Source organism: Artibeus jamaicensis, unplaced genomic scaffold (genome assembly GCF_021234435.1).
Source record: "Artibeus jamaicensis isolate MK-2021 breed Jamaican fruit bat unplaced genomic scaffold, CSHL_Jam_final contig_585, whole genome shotgun sequence".
Classification (NCBI taxonomy): domain Eukaryota; kingdom Metazoa; phylum Chordata; class Mammalia; order Chiroptera; family Phyllostomidae; genus Artibeus; species Artibeus jamaicensis.
In genome coordinates this window covers 1,262,300-1,283,836 of record NW_026521894.1, presented here as the reverse complement: position 1 = coordinate 1,283,836, position 21,537 = coordinate 1,262,300, and the positions used below count along the sequence as shown (strand labels likewise).

Below are 21,537 nucleotides of genomic sequence, written 5' to 3'. Positions count from 1 at the left end.
TAGTTCCATTTGTTCATCAGATTCCACATAGGAGTGAAATCATATGGTGTTTGTCTTTCTCTGACTGGCTTATTTCACTCAGCATAATGTTCTCCATTAATACTGTTGCAAAGGGCAATGTTTTCTTCTTTTTTATGTACAAGTAGAATCCTATTGTGTAAATGTCCCGTAGTTGTTTTATCCACTCATGTACTGATGGATACTTGGGCTGCTTTTGTATCTTGGTGATTGTAAATAACTCTTCAATGAATATACAGGTGCTCATGTTCTTTCTAATTAGCATTTTTGGTTCCTTCTGATATATTCCCAGAAGTGGGGTCATTGGGTCAAAAGGCAGATCCATTTTAATTTTTTGAGATATCTCCACCCTGCTTTCCGTGGTGGCTGCACCAATCTGCATTCCCACCAACAGTACAAAAGTGTTCCCCCTTCTTCCCATCCTCACCAGAACTTGTTGTTTGTTGATTTTGGATAGCCATTCTGACAGGTGTGTGGTACTATTTCATTGTGGGGTTTTTTTGCATTTCTCTGATGACTAGTGACTTTGAGTAAGCATCTTTTCATATGTCTATTAACCATCTGTACATCCTCTTTGGAGACGTGTCTATTCAAGCCTTTTGCCCATTTTTTAATTGAGTTGTTTGGGTTCTTTCTGGTGTTAAATTTTGTAAGCACTTTATAAATTTTGGGTATTAACCCCTTATCAAATGTACCAGTGAATATGTTCTAACATTCTGTGGGTTGTCTTTTTATTTTGTTGATGATTTCGTTTGCTATGCAAAAACTTTTTAGTTTGATGAAGTCCCATTTCTTTAATTTTTTATTTTGTTTTCCTTGCTGGGGAGATATATCTGATAAAAAAATTTCTATGAGCAATGTCCAACATTTTCCTGCTTATGTTTTCTTCTAGGAAGAAAGCATAACGTTTTTATGGCCTTGGGTCTAACATTTAAGTCTTTGGTCCATCTTGAATTTATTGGGTCTAACATTTAAGTCCTTGATCCATCTTGAATTTATTCTTGTGTGTGGTATACGAATGTGGTCTAGTTTCATTTTTCTGCACATACCTGTCCAATTTCCCCAATACCATTTATTGAATAACTATCTTTAGCCCATTGTTTGTGCTTGCACCCTGTGTCAAATATTAATTGACTGTAAAGGTGTGGGTTTATTTCTGGGCTCTCTATTCTGTTCCATTGATCTATGTGTCTGTTTTTATGTCACTACCAAGCTGTTTTGATTACTATGGCCTTGTAGTATAGTTTAATATCAGGTAGCATAATTTCTGAAACTTTGTTCTTTCTCAGGATCACTGGGCCTCTTTCTATCTCAGGGCCTTTGTATTTCCATATAAATTCTTAAAATATTTGTTCTAGTTCTGTGAAATACATCATTGAAATCTTGATAGAAATTGTATTAAATTTATAGATTGCTTTGGGTAGAATGGACATTTTAATAATGTTAATTCTTCCTATCTATGATATGGTATGTACTTCCACTTATTTGTATCTTCAGTTTATTTCTTCAGTGTCTTAGAATTTTTTGAGTATAGGTCTTTTACATTCTTGGTTAGGTTTATTCCTAAGTATTTTATTCTTCTTGAAGCAATTGTGAATGGGGTTGTTGTCTTAATTTTTCTTTCTGTTAGTTCATTATTGGCATATGAAAATGCAACTGATTTCCACATAGTGATTTTGCATTCTGCCACTTTGCTGAATTGATTTATCTGTTCTAGTAGTTTCTTGGTGGAATCTTTGGAGTTTTCCATGTACAGTATCATGTCATCTGCAAATAAAGATAATTTTGCTTCTTCCTTTCCAATCTGTATGCCTTTTTTTTCTTTTTATTATCTGATTGCTGTGTCTAGGACTTCTAGTACTGTGTTGAATAAGAGAGGTGAAAGCAGATGTCCTGGTCTTGGTCCCAATCTTTTTTTTTAACATGTGATTTATTTAATTCCAGTACAGTGCGTTGGCATGGAAATAACCTATTTAATAGGAAACTGCTGTGTCACAGGAGAGCAAGCTAGAGGTCAAAGATGTAGCCCGGGGGGAACACAATGCTTTCTCTGGAAAGTTAATGTTCACAGGGATGGACTCATCCAGGGTCTGAACCCTTCTCTGTCCCAGCTGTCAGCTTCACAATGAAGTGACAAGGGGCCAGAGTTTAAAACATGTCAGTGACCTGAAGTCATCCAACCTGAGCCTACCAGGCACCTAAAAGGAGCAAGTTCTTTATAGGAAGCTAGAGAGAGGACACAGGTGGGAGTTGAGTCTGGGAAAGAGCCAGAATCCCAGCCTGTCCTCAGAAGTGTGTTACTGCTGTTTGGGGTCACACAGAAACTTGAATTGTGGAGAATCATGACTCTTCTGCACACTTTCAATTAGGAAGAATGACTGAGTCGTGGGGAGAGGTGCTGGGCTAGACTCATATTCTTCACAATTGCACTCTGGCTGAGAGCTGCTCTCACGGGTCCTTGGCTGGAGCATCCACAGGCTTCACCTCCACTTTAAAAAAGTATACTCCACATCAGCCATTTCTACACAGATAGTCTTTAGTTGTGAATAATACTTGATGGTCACTTGGTTGTTTTCTCTGCCAAGCCCTGACTTCTTATATCCACTGAAGGGCAACTCCACAGGGCTGATGTCATAATTGTTTATGTAGCAGACCCTGGCCTGCAGTTCAGTCACCACTCAGTGAGCGTGCTGGGAGTCCCTGGTGAAAACACTGCCGGCCAGTCCAAAAGGGTGTTGTTGGCTCTTTTCAGCTTCAGTGTCCAATGACAGGATGGACATAATTGGACCAAAGAGCTCCTCTTTCACACACATCACATTGTCTCTGCAGTTAGTCAACACACAGGATCTCGTGTAATAGCCATCCTTTAATCTGGGATCTTCAGGTGTGTACAGGTCTCCCCCACACAACACTTTAGCTACCTGCTCATTGGCCATTTTAACAAACTCAAGGATGTGTTCCAGGTGTGGCCAGTTGATGAAGGGGCCAGGCCATTCTGGTGTCTTCCAGAAGGGGGTCTCCAATTTTTATCCTATGGGTCTGTTTCACCATTTGCTTTGTGAATTTGCCCACAATCTGCTTTTGTGCAAACACAGTTGTGCTGTTACAACAAACCTCACCCTGCATGAGGAAGTTGGTTATCAACACCCCTTCCCGGTGTTCTCCAGGTCACAGTCTGAGAAAATGATCAGTGGAGACTTGACTTTGAGCTCCAAGGTGAGGGGCATGGTTCCTTTCACCGACATCTCCATGTCCTTTGCGTGGGTGGGCACACTTCCAGTGAAGGAGACTTTGGCCACATTACATTGCTGACACAGGACCTGGCCAGTGGTGGCCCCTCCTTGCACTATGTTGAAGAGGTCTGCGGGGAGGGCCACCCTAGCCTTGGTGTAGATCTCAACCAGCAGCAGAATGGACACAGGCATGAAGGGGGACAGCTTAAAGGTCGCAGAGTTTCCACAAGCCAAGGCTGGGGCTGATTTCCAGCAGGCAATCTAAAAGGGGTAGTTCCAGGCCCCTATGCCCAAGCACATGCCCAGAAGCCCCCGTCTGGTATAACCAAAGGACCCACCTGGGAGCCGGATATGCTCACTGGTCATGAAGCCAGCCAGGTCTGGGTATACTCCAGGCACTGCCAGGAGGTGTCAATGTCCCAGTGGCTTCAAAGGCGGACTTACCATTGTTGACCATCTCCACAGCAGCGATTTCTTCCTTCTGCTCCGTATGATCCTGGTGGCCTCCACGAGGATTGGGCCACCATCCAGGCCAGATTTCTTACTTTATATCTTAAAGGTAGCCTTTGTATCTTTAACAGCCAAATTCACATTTTCTTCTGAACATGTGAAAGTAGCTATCACCAGGCTAGTGGCTGGCTCAGATGCCTTCTCACTGCAGGAGGAATCCCTAGGCTCCACATGGCCTCCACCAGGGTAGTTGTGGCTGCAAAAGGAGGAAGGTGCCAGTGCAGTGCTCAAGGAGACAGCAGAAGTGAGGGAAGCACTGCCAGGCCAGCCTGAGGCAACATGCAGGGAGAGGTTCTCCATCTTAAAGGGAATGTGTAATTTTTTCCCATTGAGTATGATGCTGGCAGTTTGTCATATATGGCTTTTATTATGTTTAGGTATATTCCTGTATTCCCACTTTACTGAGAGCTTCTTTTTTATATCATAAATAGGTGCTGGATTTTATCAAAAGCTTTTTCTGTATCTATTGATATGATCATGTAGTTTTTATCCTTCATTTTGTTTATGTAGTGAATCACATTTATTGATTTACAAATGTTTTGCCACCTTTGCATTCCAGGAATAAATCCCACTATATCATGGTGTATGATCTTTTTGGTGCATTGCTGTATTCAGTTTGCTAACATTTTGTTGAGGATTTTAGCATCTAAGTTCATCAGGGATATTGATGAACTATTTTCTTTCTCTGTAGTGTCTTTTTCTGTTGTTGGAATTATGGATAATGCTGGCTTTATAAAATGAGTTTGGGAGACTTTCCTCTTCTTGAATTTCATGAAATAGTTTGAGGAGGAGAGGTATTAGTTCTTCTCAGAATGTTTGGTAAAATTCACCTGTGAAGCCATCTGGTCCAGGGCTTTTGTTTTTTGGGAGTGTTTTTTATTTCAGCTTTAATTATACTGGGTGTAATCTCTCCATTCAGATTCTCTGATTCTTCCTGATTTAATTTTTGGAAAATTATATGTTTCTAGAAATTTATCCATTTTGTCCACATTGTCTAGTTTGCTGGCATATAATTGTTCATGATATTTTCTTACAATCCTTTGTATTTCTTTGGTGTCAGTTGTTATTTATCCTCTTTAATTTTTGATTTTATTTATTTTGGTTCTTTCTCTTTTTTCTTGATGAGTCTGGTTAAAGGTTTGTCAACCTTATTTATTTCTTCAAAGAACAGCTCTTGGATTCATTGATCTTTTGTATAATTTTTTAAAATCTATTTCATTTATTTTTGCTCTGATCTTTATTATTTCCTTCATTCTACTCACTTTGGGCTTTATTTGTTGTTCATTTTCAAATTCCTTCAAGTGTGAAGTTAGATTGTTTATTTGAGCTTTTTCTTATTTTTTGAGATAGGCCTGTAATGCTGTGAATTTCCCTCCTAAGATCACTTTCCCAGTGCCCCATAGATTTTAGATTGTTGTGTCCTCTTTTTCATTTGTTTCAAAGTATCTTTTGATTTCTTTCTTAATCTCCTTTTTATTCCACTTATTGTTTAATAACATGTTATTTAGCTTCCATGTCTTTGCATGTTTTTCAGTATTCTTGTGACTGATTTCTAGTTTCATAGCATTTTGGTGGGAGAAGATGCTTGATTTGATTTCAATCTTCTTAAATTTACTGAGACATGTTTTGTGTCCTAACATGTGGTCTATACTAGAAACTGTTCCATGTGCACTTGAAAAGTATGTATATTCTGCTGCTTTGGGGTGAAATGCTGGGAAGATAAGAATTAAATTAATCAGATCTAGTGTGTCTGTTAAGGCTGCTGTCTCCTTGATTTTCTACCTAGAAGATCTATCCATTGAAGTCAATGGGGTGTTAAAACTACCACCTATGACTGTATTTCTGTTCATCTTTCCTTTTGTGTCCATCGAGATTTACTTTACATATTTTGGTGCTCCTATGTTGGATGCATAAGTGCTTACTAGGGTTATATCCTCTTGTTGGATTGTTCTCTTTATGTAGTATCCTTTGTCTCTTACTATAGCTTGGTTTTAGAGTGTATTTTATCAAATAAAAGTACTGCTACCCTAGTGTTTTTTTCCTTTTCCATTTGCATGAAATACACTTTTCCAACCCTTTACTTTTAGTCTGTGTGTATCTTTCTACCTGAGATGGGTCTCTTGGAGGCAGCATAGGTAGCGTCATGTTTTCTTATCCATTCAGCTATCCTATGTCTTTTGGTTGGGGCATTTAAGCCATTTACATTTACAGTAATTATTGATAGATACACGTGTAGTGCCATTTTATTGTTGGATTGCTTTTCTCTGGGTTTTTTGCCCTTTCTCTTTTTCTTGTTTTTCTTCTTTTTAAAGCAAACCCTTTAACATTTATTGCAGTATTGGCTTGGTTAACAAACTCCTTTATCTTTTCCTTGACTGAGAAGCTCCCTATTTCTCTTTCAGTTTTAAATAATAGCCGTGCTGGTAAAATAGTCTTGGTTGTAGGACATTGCTTTTCATCACCTTGAGTATTTCACACCAGTCCCTTCTGGCCTGAAATGTTTCTGATGAGTAATCAGATGAGAGTCTAATTGGTACTGGCTTGTAGGTTAATTCCCTGCTTTTCTCTTGTGTTTGTTAGGATTATCTCCTTGTATTTAAGCCTTGCCATTTTAATTATGGTATGTCTCAGTGTAGGCCTCTTTGGGTCCAACTTGTTTGCCATTCTATGAGCTTCCTGGCCCTGTGTGACATTTTCCTTCACCAGATTAGGGAAGTTTTCTGTTATTATTTCTTCAAATAGGTTCTCAACCCCTTGCTCATTCTTTTCTCCTTCTCGTAGTCCCATGATATGGATATTATTATTCTTCATGTTGTCCAAGATATTTCTTAAGCTATCCTCATTTTTTTCAATTTCGTTTTCTTTTTGCTGCTCTGCCTGATTGTATTTTTCTACCCTCTCTTCTAAAACCCTGATTTTTATCCTCTGCTTCATCTAACCTATTTTTTTTCCTTCCAGTGTATTATTTGTCTCAGATATTGCATTCTTTATTTCTGGCTGGTCCTTTTTTATAGTTTTTATCTCTTTCTTCTTGTTGTTGAATATCCTTATAATCAGTACTCTAAACTGTATCTGGTAAATTGCTTACTTCCATTTCATCTAGTTCTGGAAAATTCTCTTCTTTCACTTTGTGTCTCTTTCTTTGTCTTCTCATTTTGGCTGCTTTGAATTTTCCACCTCAGATGTTAAACTAATCAGCCATCAAACTGACCAGTTGTTAATCTAATCAAGCTGTAATCATCAGTCAAGTTTAAGTGTCACAGGGTGGGGCAGAGTAATTCCTTCAGAGAGGACTATTGTTTCCTATCAGGCTTATACCGTTCAGAGATGAGCGCTCTGCCTGAGAGAGATGGCCTCTGCAGTTTGTTAAATGATTCATCACATACATCCTAGTGGCTGTTCCCTCAGTTCTCTCCCTAGAGCCACCAATCCTAGACTCTCCTCAGGTGTCTCTAGTTCATTTCTGCCTTCTGTTTTGTTTGTAAGTGGCTACGAACAAAATATTGTGTATGGCCCTTTAAAAAGGCTCTTTACTTCTTCAGCTGTCTCTCCCTAGCCAAGAGAACCCCTGCTGCTGTTCACAGCTGGTTGTTATCTGGATTCCTTTCCAGCTCTGATGCTGTAGACTGGGGAGCCCAGCTTGGGGTTTAGACCTTACATTTCTCAGGAATAGCCCCCAGCCACTGAAATAATCCTCCAAAACTTCAGCTGCTTCCCATGGGAGCCCAGCCAGCCCTCTTGTGTCACCTCCACACTCCCTACCAGGCACATTGTGCAGCAGGGTTTTCTCCTTACTGTCCATGATTGTAAGGCTTCTCTCAGCTATTGCTCAAAATGACTGTTCACAGCTTCTCTCCAGTTGGTTATTCAAGGTAATTTCTCTACAATTTAGTTGTAATTCCAGATTGGTCCTAGGAGGAGATTAGTGTAGCTTTCACTTAGTCCTCCACCATCTTGGGTCTTTCACAAATAGTTTTAATGACAATGTTTTATAATTTAAGCAAAAATATTTAAGTTGTTGGATTTTGTAAGGAAGATTTTAGTCATTTGAGGTATCCAAGTACAATCCCTTTCTCTTGCTGAGCATTAAGATATCCAAAGTCATCAGTCAGAAGATGTATTTTGTACATATGATTTCACTTATATGTAGAATCTAAAGAACAAAATGGATGAACAAACAAAATTGAGACAGACTCACAGATACAGAGAACAGACTGATAGTTGCCAGAGGGGAAGGGGGTTAGGAGATTGGGTAAAAAAGATGAAAGGATTAGGAAGTACAGACTGGTGGTTAAAAAATGGTCATGAGAATGTAAAGTATAGAGTAAGAAATATAATCAATAATATTGTAATAACTATGTACAGTGCCAGGTAGGTACTTGAAATATCAGTGGGAACACTTTGTAAAGCATATAATTATCTAACCACCATGCTGTACAACAAGAACTAATATAAGACAACATTGGATGTAAACTGTAATTGAAAAAATAAAATAAAAAATAGATTTTTCTATAAATCTTTCACTCAAACAACTATCTATTAGAACATGATATATGTGATGCTATATAATTGTTTCATTACAACTAAATATATTGTCAATTCCATTGTGTTAATGTACCATAGGTTTTTGATCCATTCATTTACTGATAGGCACTTAGGTTGCTTCCATTTCTTGGCTATTGTAAATTGTGCTGCTATGTTGTTCTGAAAATTTTTTATAATAGTTATGAGAAGGAAATAGTATATGTGGGCTTCAAGCCTTTTCATATAAATATTAAAGAGCAATGAACTTAAACAAAGTAACAAAAAAAAGCAAATCAATGAACAAAACAAATGGGTTAGTTTTCTGTCCAGCTCATCCACTTCATTTTAGGCCAACAGCTAAATGTACCTCCACGGGGCATAGAAGACTCCTGGAATTGAACAGACTTTAAATCAGGGGTACATTTCCTCCAGTCACCTCATTGTCCAGATAAATATAATAGCATTCATTTGGCCAAATATTTGTCTTAGTACTATTGCTAAGGAGCATTGTTCATAACTGATACACTTTTTTTTTTTTTTGCTATGATGACCAATGAAACACAAAGTATCATGACAGGTAATCATACACATTGCTGGTGGCAATATAAACTCTTATTTTGAGAATGTATTTGACAGTCAAGAATAATAAAAAATGTTCATGTTCTTTGACTAATGTATTAGTAAATTCAATAATATATGTACAATCAAGAGACTACTGGTGAAGATGATAGAGGAGGTAAATGATGTGCTCATCTGCTCTTATGATTACATAAAAATTAAAACCAAATTATAGAACTATTACCTTTGAGAACCACCTGAACACCAGCTGAACAGAAGTCCTATAACTAAGTATATAAAGAAAAAAACATGTCAAGAGTGGTAGGAGGGGTGGAGACATGAAATGCCCACACCAATGTGTGGCAGTTAAAAATTGGGAGGGATATCTTGGCTTGGAGGTGTCCTCTGAGAAACAAGAATGACCTGCTTCAGAGTACTAGTGCTGGGAAGAGGAGTTCCCACACTATCTGACTATGAAAAGCAGGGATTCCATACAGGTGAAATGGAGGGCTTCTGTAGACCTAGGTGTCCTCTTAAAGAGCCCATGGAGACTCACTTGCTCACAAACACCCACCCTAAACACCAGGAAAGGGATAGCAGGTCAAAAAGTACCAGGAACATGTGAGAAATAACTGATAGTTTAGCTTCAGGATGAAGTCTGGAGGGGCACCTTTCTCCCAGACAGACACATTGGCAGACACCACTGTTCTTTTGTTCCAGCCGGCAAGCAGGTATGGGTGGGCACCATATCTCAATCTTCATCAACTTGGCTAACACAGTTCACCCCACCCTGGTGACTCCCTGAGACCCTGCCTCATTAATCTGCAAACTAGCTGGAACCTCTTTCATTGATTATTCCTCACAAGTAGCTAGCCTCACCCATACTGCGGATTTTTAAAAAATTTTTTCAAAGGTCTACAAACCCCAAATAAACTGTTCCTAGACTCAGCATGCCCTGAACTGCTTACCAAGCAGCTTGTGGCACTAGTGCTAGTCATCCCAGTTCATAAAATAGTCTCTCCCAAGTGTCTCCAAGTTTAGCAGAGGGAGCTACAAACCATGGATTACTTTATAGCTCCTTCCACATGGCCCAGGGCCAGGCACAGGTAGCAGCTTACTGGGTCCACACCAGAGCTCCTTCCAACAAGCCCCAGAACCAACACATCTAGTGGCCAGTTTTAGACCACATCAGTGCACAATCCAATTAGCTCCATAAATGACATATCCAAAGGGTGGACTTGGCAGGTACCAGAATCTTGCTAAAGTGAATCCCACTCTGTGGGCTCAGCCTATGCACTACAGTTTGTCTGCTGTAGTCACAGCCAGTCTTCACAGCCAGTCAGCCTGAGGGTCAGTCTATCAACAGTTGTGAAAACAGCCATCAAGTTTCAATTAGAAGAGGAGGACGCCCACAACATACACAAGGGGCACCCCTGAAACACTTGGTTCAGGTGACAAGGCAGATGGTGCCAAAGGGTCCCACAGGATAGCTGCTACATAAAGCCACCCTGCCAAAACTGGGAGATATAGCAGGTCTACCTACCACAAAGAAACACACAGACAGAGGCAACCAAAGCGACAAAACAAAGAAACATATTCTAAATGAAAAAAACAATGGAATACTATGCAACAGAAAGAAAGGAGCTCCTACCCTTTGCAAAAACATGGATATATCTGGAAAGCATTTTGCTAAGTGAAATAAGCCAGGTGGTGAAAGAGAAAAACAATATGATCTCACCTATAAGTAGAACCTAATCAACAAAACAAACAAGGAAGCAAAATATAACTAGAGGCACTGAAATGAAGAACAAACTAACAGTTACCAGAGAGGAGTGGAGAGAGGGATAATAGGGGAAGGGCCATCAAATAACATGTACAAAGGACACTTAGACAAAGCCAAATGGAGTAGGTTTGAGGGTAGGAGGTGGGGATGGGGGGGAAGGGACATGTGGTGGGGTTAAACTGGAGACAATTGTGCTTGAGCAACAATAAAAAAAAGAAAAGAAAAACATGAGGACTTCCGCCAAGATGGAGGCATAGGTGGATATCCGTGTCTTCTCACACAACCAAGTTTAGAGACAATTAAATATTAGCAACAGAAAACACAGCCAGAACACAGAAAATTGAACTTTTCAGAAGTCTGTTAACAACAAATTCTTCAGTCTGACCCGTAAGGGGCGAAACCAGCAGCTGGTGGAGCGGGGTTGCACAGGAAAACTCGGTCAGACGGACTCAGGCCCCTGGAATCCAGGCGCAGGGTTGGACCTAGTGAGCGATCAAGCGAGCGACTGAGAGAGCAGAGAGCGACCAAGCTAGCCACCTCGGGGAAACAGCGAGGGAGCAGGGCTGCGGGTTGACTGTGGTCGCGCATTTGTGCGCGGATAGACAAGCGAGGGAGTGGGCAATTGGACCGGGACCCAGCGGCAAGCGGCAAGGAGGGCGCCGCCATTTCCCTGCTCTGACCCCACCTCCACATACAGCATCGTAACCCAGCGATTCTGAGTGGCCCGGCCCTGGTGAACCACCTAAGGTTCTGCTCCTCACCCAGCAGTGCAAAACAGCAGAGGGTGCCGCCATTTCCCTGCTCTGACCACGCCCCCACATACAGCGTCACAACCCAGGAACCTGGGAGTCCAAGGATCTGTTCCTCACACTTAAAGGGCGCAAACAGACCAAAAATGGCTCAAGAAGATCTCAAAGCCCCAGAGCCTATAAATCTAAGTGATGAAGAAATAGCAAAACTCTCAGATGCACAGTTTAAAACACTGGTGATCAGGATCCTCACAGAACTGGTTGATTATAGCCACAAATTAGACAAACATATGAAGGCGAAACTAATTGAAATGAATGGAATTGCACAGGAAACCAATAGCACTGAAAAGGAAACTGGGACTCAAATCAATAGAGTGGACCAGAAGAAAGTAAATAATGGCCAAACAGAAAAGAGTCAAGAAGCAAGAATTCAAAGAAATGAGAAGAGTCTTAGGAACCTCCAGGATATCTTTAAATGCTCCAACATCCGAATTATAGGGGTACCAGAAGGGGGAAAGGCACAGCCACCAGTGGGAAACTTATTTGAACAAATAATAAAGGAGAATTTCCCCAATCTGGCAAGGGAAATAGACTTCCAGGAAATCCAGGAAGCTCAGAGAGTCCCAAAGAAGTTTTTCCCAAGAAGGAACACACCAAGGCACATCATAATTACATTAGCCAAGATTAAAATGAAAGAGAGAATCCTAGAAGCAGCAAGAGCTAAGCGGACAATCACCTACAAAGGATTTCCCATCATACTGTCAGCAGATTTCTCAAAAGAGACCTTACAGGCAAGAAGGGGCTGGAAAGAGGTATTCCAAGTCATGAAATCCAAAGACCTACAACCAAGATTGCTCTATCCAGCAAAGCTTTCATTTAGAATGGAAGGACAGATAAAGTGCTTCTCAGATAAGATCAAATTCAAGGAGTTCATCATCACCAAGCCCTTATTATATGAAATGTTAAAGGGACTTGTCTAAGAAAAGGAAGATAAAAAAGATGAACAGTGAAAGGACAGCAAACTCACAGTTATTAAGAACCACACCTAAAACAAAAGCAAACTAAAAGGACAGCTAGATCAGGAGCAGAACAATAGAAATGAAGATCATGTGGAGGATTAGCAACAGGGGAGTGGGAGGAGGAGAAGGGGGGAGAAGGTACAGAAAATAAGTAGCATAGACAGTAGACAGAAAATAGATGGGGGGCAAGAATAGCATGGGAAATATAGAATCTAAAGAACTTGAGACACACGGTCATAAACTAAAGGGGGGGTAATGGTGGGGATGGGGGGTAGGGTAGAGGGGAATGAAGGGGGGAATAGAACAACTCTAACAGCATAATCAATAAAAAAAATTAAAAAAAATAAAAATAAAAAAAGAAAAACATGAAAAATCTCCAGAAAAAAAACTAAACAAAATAGAGGTGAGCAATCTACTAGAAACAGAGTTCAAAACACTGGTCATAGGATGCTCAAGGAACTCAAGAGAAGAATAGATAAACTCAGTGAGAACTTCAACAAAGAGCTAGGAAACAAATAAAAACAGTCAGAAATGAAGAATACAATAACTGAAAAAGAATACATTAGAGGGAACCAACAGGAGTTTATCCACCCCAAACCAGTATTATAGGAAAAGTTAAAGAGAACTCTTTAAGAATAAGAAGAAATATATTAATAATATAATGGCGATAACTAAATGGAATCAATAATTATTGGGTAAAAAAGGTAAAAGGATTGTGATGTACAAATTGGTACTTTAAAAATATCCATGGAGATATGAAGTGGCAAGAATATAGTCAATAATATTGTAGTAAGTATGCGTAGTGCCAGGTGGGTGCTAGACTTATTAAGTGAATCACTTTATAAGTTATACAAGTGTCTAACCACTATGCTGTACACATGAAACTGATGTAATATTGAATGTCAACTGTAACTAAAAAATTTTGTTATGGAATTATAAAAAAATATGGACTGGTACTTTCATTCTGAGGAATCTATCATCAAGAAGTAATGCCATAAATGAAGACTTAGAAAATATCCAAGTGTGTTGTCAAATGGAAATAAGTAGATATAATCCAATAGAGTAATATTGTTGGTATTCAACCCATTTCATATCCCCTTGATAGAATATTATAAAACCATTAAAAATAATTATCATGAAAACTATGTAGCAATATTAAAATGTTCATGATATGGGGTATTAACTTCAAAATTGTATTAGAACTATATTTTAGTATAATTACAACTAGATACTATACACATGGAAGGAAAAATAAAGCATATTTATGATAAAAATAACATTAAAGACAGCAAAGCTTAGGTAGGATCAAAATTTAAAAAAACTTTGAAGATTGTTTATAATATTGTTATGAATTTTATAAGCAAAAATAAGTCAAGTGAGGGGATGACAGAAGTAAACACCTCAAATTCAGTTATGAAATAACGTACTTTTTTATGTAGTTCATTTTTTTAAAGATTTTATTTATTTATCTTTAGAGGGGAAGGGAAGGAGACAGGGAGAGAAATATCAATGTATGGTTGCCTCTCGTGTGTCCCCTGCTGGAAACTGGCCTGCAACCCAGGCATGTGTCCTGACTGGGGATCGAACCACTATCCTTTGGTTCTCAGGCCCACTCTCAATCCACTGAGCTATGCCAGCCAGGATATATAGTTAATTTTTTAGCCAATGACTTCTAACTGAAAACTAGTTATAATTCAGTTTATATCACAATGATATGTGTTTAAACTAAGCAATAATTTATATTTAAAAAATAAACCATATTGTTTGCTACTAATATAGCTCTTTTCCATCAGTACTTCAGTCTTTTTCAGGTTAAGAATCCCAACACCCTGACTCAGTGGATCACCTTCAGAATGACCCTACATCCTAAAGCACCCCTGGATCCAGCAGTTTCACCAGCAGAGACTGAGGTGAGAATACAGGGAATCATGTCCAACCCAGACCCTTCACCCACTTGAACACCACCTCTGGTGCCACACATAACAGAGCCACCAGCCTCAGCCTTCTAGATGCTTGCTGCAGGGGGATCAGCTAGATACCCTGCTGGAGGTGTGGGACCACTTGGGATGCAAGAAGGAAGATGGCAGGGATTTCCTTAGGGTTGGGGTGTCCCCCCAAGCCTGAAGGCAGGAGCTTCAGGAAAGGTGACAGACTTCAAAAATGGCTCCTCCCTTGTCAGCTTTGCTCTGTCCTTGGAAGGCCCAGTCTCTATCTCACCTGCTCCATGCTCATGAAGGGGTGTCAGCTCACTGGAGAGCAAGGAACTAAGTCACTGACAGGGTGATCATGGGCATCTACCAGGTTTTCTCTGAATGTAGCCTGACCCTAACCTTAAATGTGGAAATGTTCAGGAACCTCCTCAAGTACATATGCAGACCTGACCCATGTGACCAGCAGGAATAAAAATATTCCCTAACTTAGAAAGGAAGAACAGAGTCTTTTCCACAGGTAAACAGGGCTTCAAATACAATAATTGATTCAAAGAGGTAGACTTGGTTCAGACCAACTCTGCCTGACAACTTTTTCTAATAAAATTTTTTTATTGTGTCAATAAATATTGACTAGTTTAGTTAGATGTATTGCTGAGAGTCAGTTCAACTGGTAGTAAAACCACAGGACCTGATACTGGTCACTTTTACTACTGTGGTTTTATTCATTCTATTTGCTAAAAGGAATATAACCAGTGATGTGTTTTGTATACACCTGTGTTCTCCATGGTTTGTAATATCTATACTTACAGATTCAGTAATTTTTTATAGACCAGCATTTCCTATAATGTATTCCATGGAATACTAATCCTACAGTGTTAATAGATGCCATGTAATGTAAAAGGGGGGTGGTGAATTATGTAGTCTCCTTTACCCTTCACAGCAAATGAATCACCAAATCCTATGAATTGCACCCCCTTCGAATATCTGCCAAACCTAGCCATTTTACTTTCTGCTGTTGCCTCTGTCCTTGTATAAACCATCACATGCCTCAATTATGTTATTATAACCATCTTCAGAGCTGGTTTTCTTGCCTAGAGTCTTGTTTTCTTTGGTCTATTCTCCACACTGCACCCAGACTAATGTTTCTAAAACATAAATCACTTTTTACTTTTCCTTGCTTAAATCGCTTAACATAACCCCCTTGCTCTGAGGATGAAATCCAAACTCTTTAATATGTTTATAAGGACTTTCCAAGTTCTGTAGCCTCTTGTCTCATTTTTATGCTGCCTTGCTCTCTGCTAGTCAAACTGAACTTTTATTTTATAAATAGACATGTTTTCTCTCAACTCTGGCATTTCACATGCTTGGCTTTTAGACATCATTTCCTCCACATCTGGGTAAAGTGCTAGCTCCTTATTCTTTCACTGCTTCCTGTTCTTTCACAATCATAATACTTATTAGACTATTAACTTTTCAATATATTTTTATATATTTTGCTAAACTGTAAGCTCTGTGAGGTAATGTCTATTTTTGGCCATTCTGTCATTCTGTTTATAAATAGTGTTAGCACCTTCTTTATTTCAGATAGAGCTCTGGGTGTTTGAAATTCAACATTCTAGTGGAATAGAAAGACAACAAGCCCTAAACAAATAGGTTTGTAACAGAGTCATCAGAATAAAGGATTTGTATGTCATCACATGCAAAATTGCATGTGGGTGCTATTTTAAAAAGAGGTCAGGTAAGGCCTGCCTTGGGCAGCAATCTGAGAATGGGTGAATGAAGTAAGGAAGTGAGCCATGTGAATTCTGGGGGAAATACCATTTCCAAGAGAGAGAAGGACCTGAGGAAATAGCAGGCTGGAATGTTCCAGGAATCCAGGGGAACCAGTGAGGATAGAATACAGTGAGGTAGAGAGGAGGTTAGGTGGGTAGGCAGTACCTCTGGGGCCATCTGTGTATGATAGGTAGCCCCTGAGAGCCACCACTTTCTTTCACAAACCAAGCACAATGATTACTACAGAGGATGTTCTCAGTAACTGTTTGGTGAAAAAATAAGTGACATACACTCTGGGAAAATAATCAGATTTCTTTGCTGCAGTACTTTTCGGCAACTTTAGTATCTATCCTTCAAGTGAAGATGGAGCATAAAACATTTCCCCAAATCACTTGACCATGAAACACATATTTAAGGGATCATTTTAAGGGACTTTGTTCCATGGTTGGGAACCTCTGCTGTAGAAAGACCTACACTTGGTTTTCCAAGGTGGACTCAGAAGGGCAAGCTGGGTGGCTTAATAGCATGGAAACTCTAATTCAAATCCAATTCAAACACTTTGATGGCACAAGGGCAGGAGACAGGGAAAAACTGTGACAAGATTTTACTTTCAATCCTATCTCACCCTCTTTTCTTTCTGGTTTCTTGATCAAGGTATGAAAAATACCTTTCTTATAGCTTATCCCAAAGAAGCTAGACTTTTTCAGCTAAATGTTTTACTAATAACAAAGGAGAAATGATCATGGAAAAAATAGAAGCTTTCCTGTCCCTAAGGTCTCAGAACCAAGTCTTAATTCTAAGGGCAGAGACCACCTATGCTAATTCCATATTCCCTGTTGGCCAAACATGGCTCCCTCTTGAGATGTTCCTCATTGCAGACACTTGGGGAACTCTCCTTGCACACTGTCCCTACTGCTCTCATAAACCAAAAGTCCCTGGTCTGGCAGACTTGCATGTGTTTTGGGTCCCCTAATGCTGCTTCTTTTTTAAAACATTTTTAAAATTGTTCAAGTAGTTTTCTGCCTTTTCCCCCCACCCCAGCCATCCCCACCTCCTTCCCCTGTTTTCATCCCCCTTGTTATTGTCCATGTCCTTTATAGCTGTTCCTAAAAACCCTTCACACTTTTCCCTATAATCCCCTCTCCTCTCCCCTCTGGTCACTGTCAGCCTGTTCCCAATTTCAATGTCTTTGGTTATATTTTGCTTGCTTGTTCATTTTGTTGATTAGGTTTCTGTTAAAAGTGAGATTATATCATATTTGTCCTTCACTGCCTAGCTTACTTCACTTAAGCATAATGCTCTCTTATTCCCATTCATGCTGTTGTGAAGGGTAGGAGCTCCTTCTTTCTTTCTGCTGCATAGAATTACATTGTGTAAAAATGTACCATAGTATTTTGATCCATTCATTTACTGATGGGCACTTAAGTTGCTTCCAGCACTTGGCTGTTGTAAATTGTACTGCTATGAACATCGGGGTACATAGGTTCTTTTGGATTGTTGTTTCAAGGTTCTTAGATTATAATGCTAGCAGTGGAATTGCTGGGTCAAAGTGCAATCCATTTTTAATTTTCTGAGGAAATTCCATACTATCTTCTATAGTGGTTGTATCAGTCTTCAGTCCCACCAACATGCACTAGGATTCCTTTTTCTCTACATCCTCTCCAACACTTGTTGTTTGTTGCTTTGTTTATAATGGTCATTCTGACTGCTGTGAAATGGTATCTCATTGTAGTTTTAATTTGCATCTCTCTTATAGTTAGTAATATTAAGCATCTTTTCATGTGTCTCTGGACTCTCTGTATGTCCTCCTTGGAGAAGTGTCTGTTCAAGTCCTTTGCCCACTTTTTAATTGGATTGTTTGTCTTTCTGGTGTGGCGTCATGTGAGTTCTTTATATATTTTGGAGATTAAACTCTTGTCTGAGGTATCATTGGCAAATATGTTTTCCCATATAGTTGGTTCTCTTTTTATTTTAATACTGTGTTCTTTAGCTATGCAGAAGTTTTTTATTTTGATGAGGTCCCATTTGTTTATTCTTTCCTTCATGTCCCTTGCTCTAGGGGACATATCAGTGAAAATATTGGTGCATGGAATATCTGAGATTTTCCTGACTATGTTCTCCTCAAAGACTTTAATGGTGTCATGACTTATATTTAAGCCTTTTATCCACCTCAAATTTATTTTTATGTGTGATGTAAGTTGGTGGTTGAGTTTCATTTTTTTTGCCTGTAGCTGTCCAGCTCTCCCAACACCATTTGTTGAAGAGGCTGTTTTTACTCCATTTTATGTTGCTACTCACTTTGTCAAATATTGATTGACCATAGAGACTTGGGTTTATTTCTGGGCCCTCTATTCTGTTCCATTGATCCATGTGTTTGCTCTTATGCCAGTACCAAGCTGTTTTGATTACAGCAGCCTTGTAATACAGTTTGATATCAGGTATTGCGATCCCTCCTACTTTGCTCTTCTTTCTTGAAATTGCTGAAGCTATTTGGGGTCATTTATGGTTCCATATAAATCTTTGAAGTGTTTATTCTATATCTGTAAAGTATACCATTGATACTATAATAGGTATTGTATTGAATCTATAAATTGCTTTGGGTAGTGTAGACATTTGATCATGTTAATTCTTCCAATTCATTATCACAGTGTATGTTTCAATTTGTTTGTGTCCTTCTTAATTTGTTCCTTCAGTGTTGTGTAGAGGTCCAAGTACAGCCAACCCCAAGGGGAAAAAAACTCAAACACTCAAAATCATGGAGATTGAATAGCATACTATTAAGCAATGAATGGGTCAAGAATGAGTTCAAGGAAGAAATTAAAAAAGTTCTAAAAACGAATGAAAATGAACTCACAACAGTCCAAAACTTATTGGACACAGTGAAGGACGTCCTGAGAGGGAAGTTCATAGCAATACAGGCCTACCTAAAAAAAATAGAAACATTTCAAAGAAACAACCTAATCCTACACCTACAAGACTCAAAGAACAACAATAAAGACAGCCCAGAGAAAGTAGAAGGAAGGAAATAACCAAGATCATAGCACAATTAAATGACATAAAGACTAGAAGCACAATTTTAAGGATCAATGAATCGAGGAGCTGGTTCTTTGAAAAGAAAAAAAGAAATCAATAAGTCTTTAAGCAGGCTCATCAGGAAAAAAAAAAGACAGAGAACCCAAATAAACACAATTAGAAATGAAAGAGGAGAGATTACAAATGATACCACAGAAATACAAAGGATTGTAAGAAATTACTATGAACTGTATGCAAAAAAAATGAAAACCTAGGTGAAATGGACAAATTTCTAGAAAAATATAATCTTCCAAAACTCGATGAAGAAGAAGCAGAAAGCCTTAACAGAACAACAACAGCCAAAACAGCTGAAGAGAGAAAATTGAAGCAGTAGTCAAAAAACTCCCAACACACAAAAGCTCTAGACTATATGGTTTCACAGGAGAATTCTACAAAACATTTAAGAAAGAACTAACCCATATTCTTCAAGGCTATTCCAAAAAATCCAAAATTATGTAATACCCCAAACTCTTTTTATGAAGAAAGCATCATCCTAATCCCCAAACCAGATAAAGACATCACAAAGAAAGAAAACTTCAAATCAATATTGCTGATAAACATAGACACTAAAATCCTCAAGAAAATATTGGCAGACCACATTCAGCAATACATTAAAAAGATCATATACCATGACCAAGTGGGATTCATCCCAGGGATGCAAGGATGGTACAGGATTTGCAAATCAATAAATGTAATACCTCACATAAACAAAAGCAAAGACAAAAATCACATGATCATATCAATAGATGTAGAAAAAGCATTCGATAGGGCACAGCACCCATTTATGATAAAAACACTCAGTAAAGTGAGAATAGAGGGAGCATTCCTCAACATAATAAAGGCCATATGTGAAAGACCTACAGCCAACATCATACTCAATGGGCAAAAACTAAAATCTTTTCCACTAAGATCAGGAACAAGACAAGGTTGTCTACTTTCACCACTTCTATTCAATATAGTATTGGAAGTCCTACCTACAGCAATCAGACAAGAAAAGAGAAAAAATGCATCCAAATCAGAAAAGAGGAAACAAAACTGTCATTGTTTGCAGATGATGTGATAGTGTACAAAGAAAATCCTATAGACTACACCAAAAAACTGCTTGACCTAATAAGTGAATTTGGCAAAACAGCAGGATACGATGTCAATATTCAGAAATCAAATGCATTTTTGTATATAAACAATAAAATATCAGAAACAGAAATCAGGGAAAAAATCCCATTTGATATGGCAGGAAGGAAAATAAAATACCTAGGAATAAACCTAACCAAGGAGGTAAAAGACCTGTACTCGGATCAGTCCCTTCTAGTTTCAGTCCCTTGTGGTCAGAGTAAATGCTTGATATGATTTCAATTTTCTTGAATTTGTTGAGGCTTGTTTTGTGTCCTATCATGTGATCTATCTTTGAAATTTTTCCATATGCATTTGAAAAGAATGTGTATTTAGCATTTTGGGAGATGAATGGCTCTCTATATATCAGTTAAGTTTATTTGATATAGTACATTGTTCAATGCCACAGTCCCTTTCTTGATTTTTTGTTTGGAAGATCTACCCATTTTTTGACAGTGAGGTGTTAAAATTTCCTATTATAATTGTGTCAATATCTTTCTTGAAGTCCTCCAAGATTTTCTTTATGTATGTGGGTACTTCTACATTGGGTGCATATATATTTACAATGTTTATGTCTTCTTGGTAGATTATTCCCTTGAGAATTATGAAGTGACCTTCTGGGTCTCTCTTTATGACCCTTATTTTGAAGTCTATTTTGTTGGATATGAGTATTGCTACCCCAGCTTTTCTTTTTTTTTTTCCTGTTCATTTGCTTGGAAATTTGTTTCCAGCCCCTCACTTTCAGTCTGTGTAGGTCTTTTGTCCTGAGGCAGGTCTCTTGTAGACAGCATATATGGGGGTCATGCTTTCTTATCCATTCAACTATTCTATGTCTTTTGATTAGAGCATTTAATCCATTTACACTTAAGATTATTATTATCAATAGATACTTATTTATTGCCACTTTTTATACCTGTGTTCCTCTCTCTCTTACTCTTTTTCTTCCTTTCCTTAGAGCAGTCCCTTTAGCATCTCTTGCTCAGCTGGTTTGGTGGTGGTATATTCTTTTAGACTTTTGTCTGGAAGCTCTTTATTTGGCCTTCTATCTTGACTGAGAGCCTTGCTAGGTAAAGTAGCCTTGGTTGCAGGTCTCTGGTTCTTATTACTTGGAATATTTCTTGCCATTCTCTTCTTGCTTGGAGTGTTTCCATTGAGGAGTCAGTAGGAAGCCTTATCATGGCTCCTTTGTATGTTACTTTCTGTTTCTCCCTTGCTTCCATTAAGATTCTCTCTTCGTCTTGGCATTTTGCCATTTTA

The 21,537-nt window shown here is 38.7% G+C and overlaps 2 pseudogenes; one reads left to right on the top strand and one right to left on the bottom strand.

Annotated features, from left to right (window-relative positions):
- Positions 1-2,498: 2,498 nt before the first annotated feature.
- LOC119043485 (4-trimethylaminobutyraldehyde dehydrogenase-like) lies at positions 2,499-7,563 on the bottom strand (annotated as a pseudogene).
- A 32-nt stretch (positions 7,564-7,595) lies between these two features.
- On the top strand, positions 7,596-14,846 carry LOC128628181 (NXPE family member 1-like; annotated as a pseudogene).
- The last annotated feature ends 6,691 nt before the right edge of the window (positions 14,847-21,537 follow it).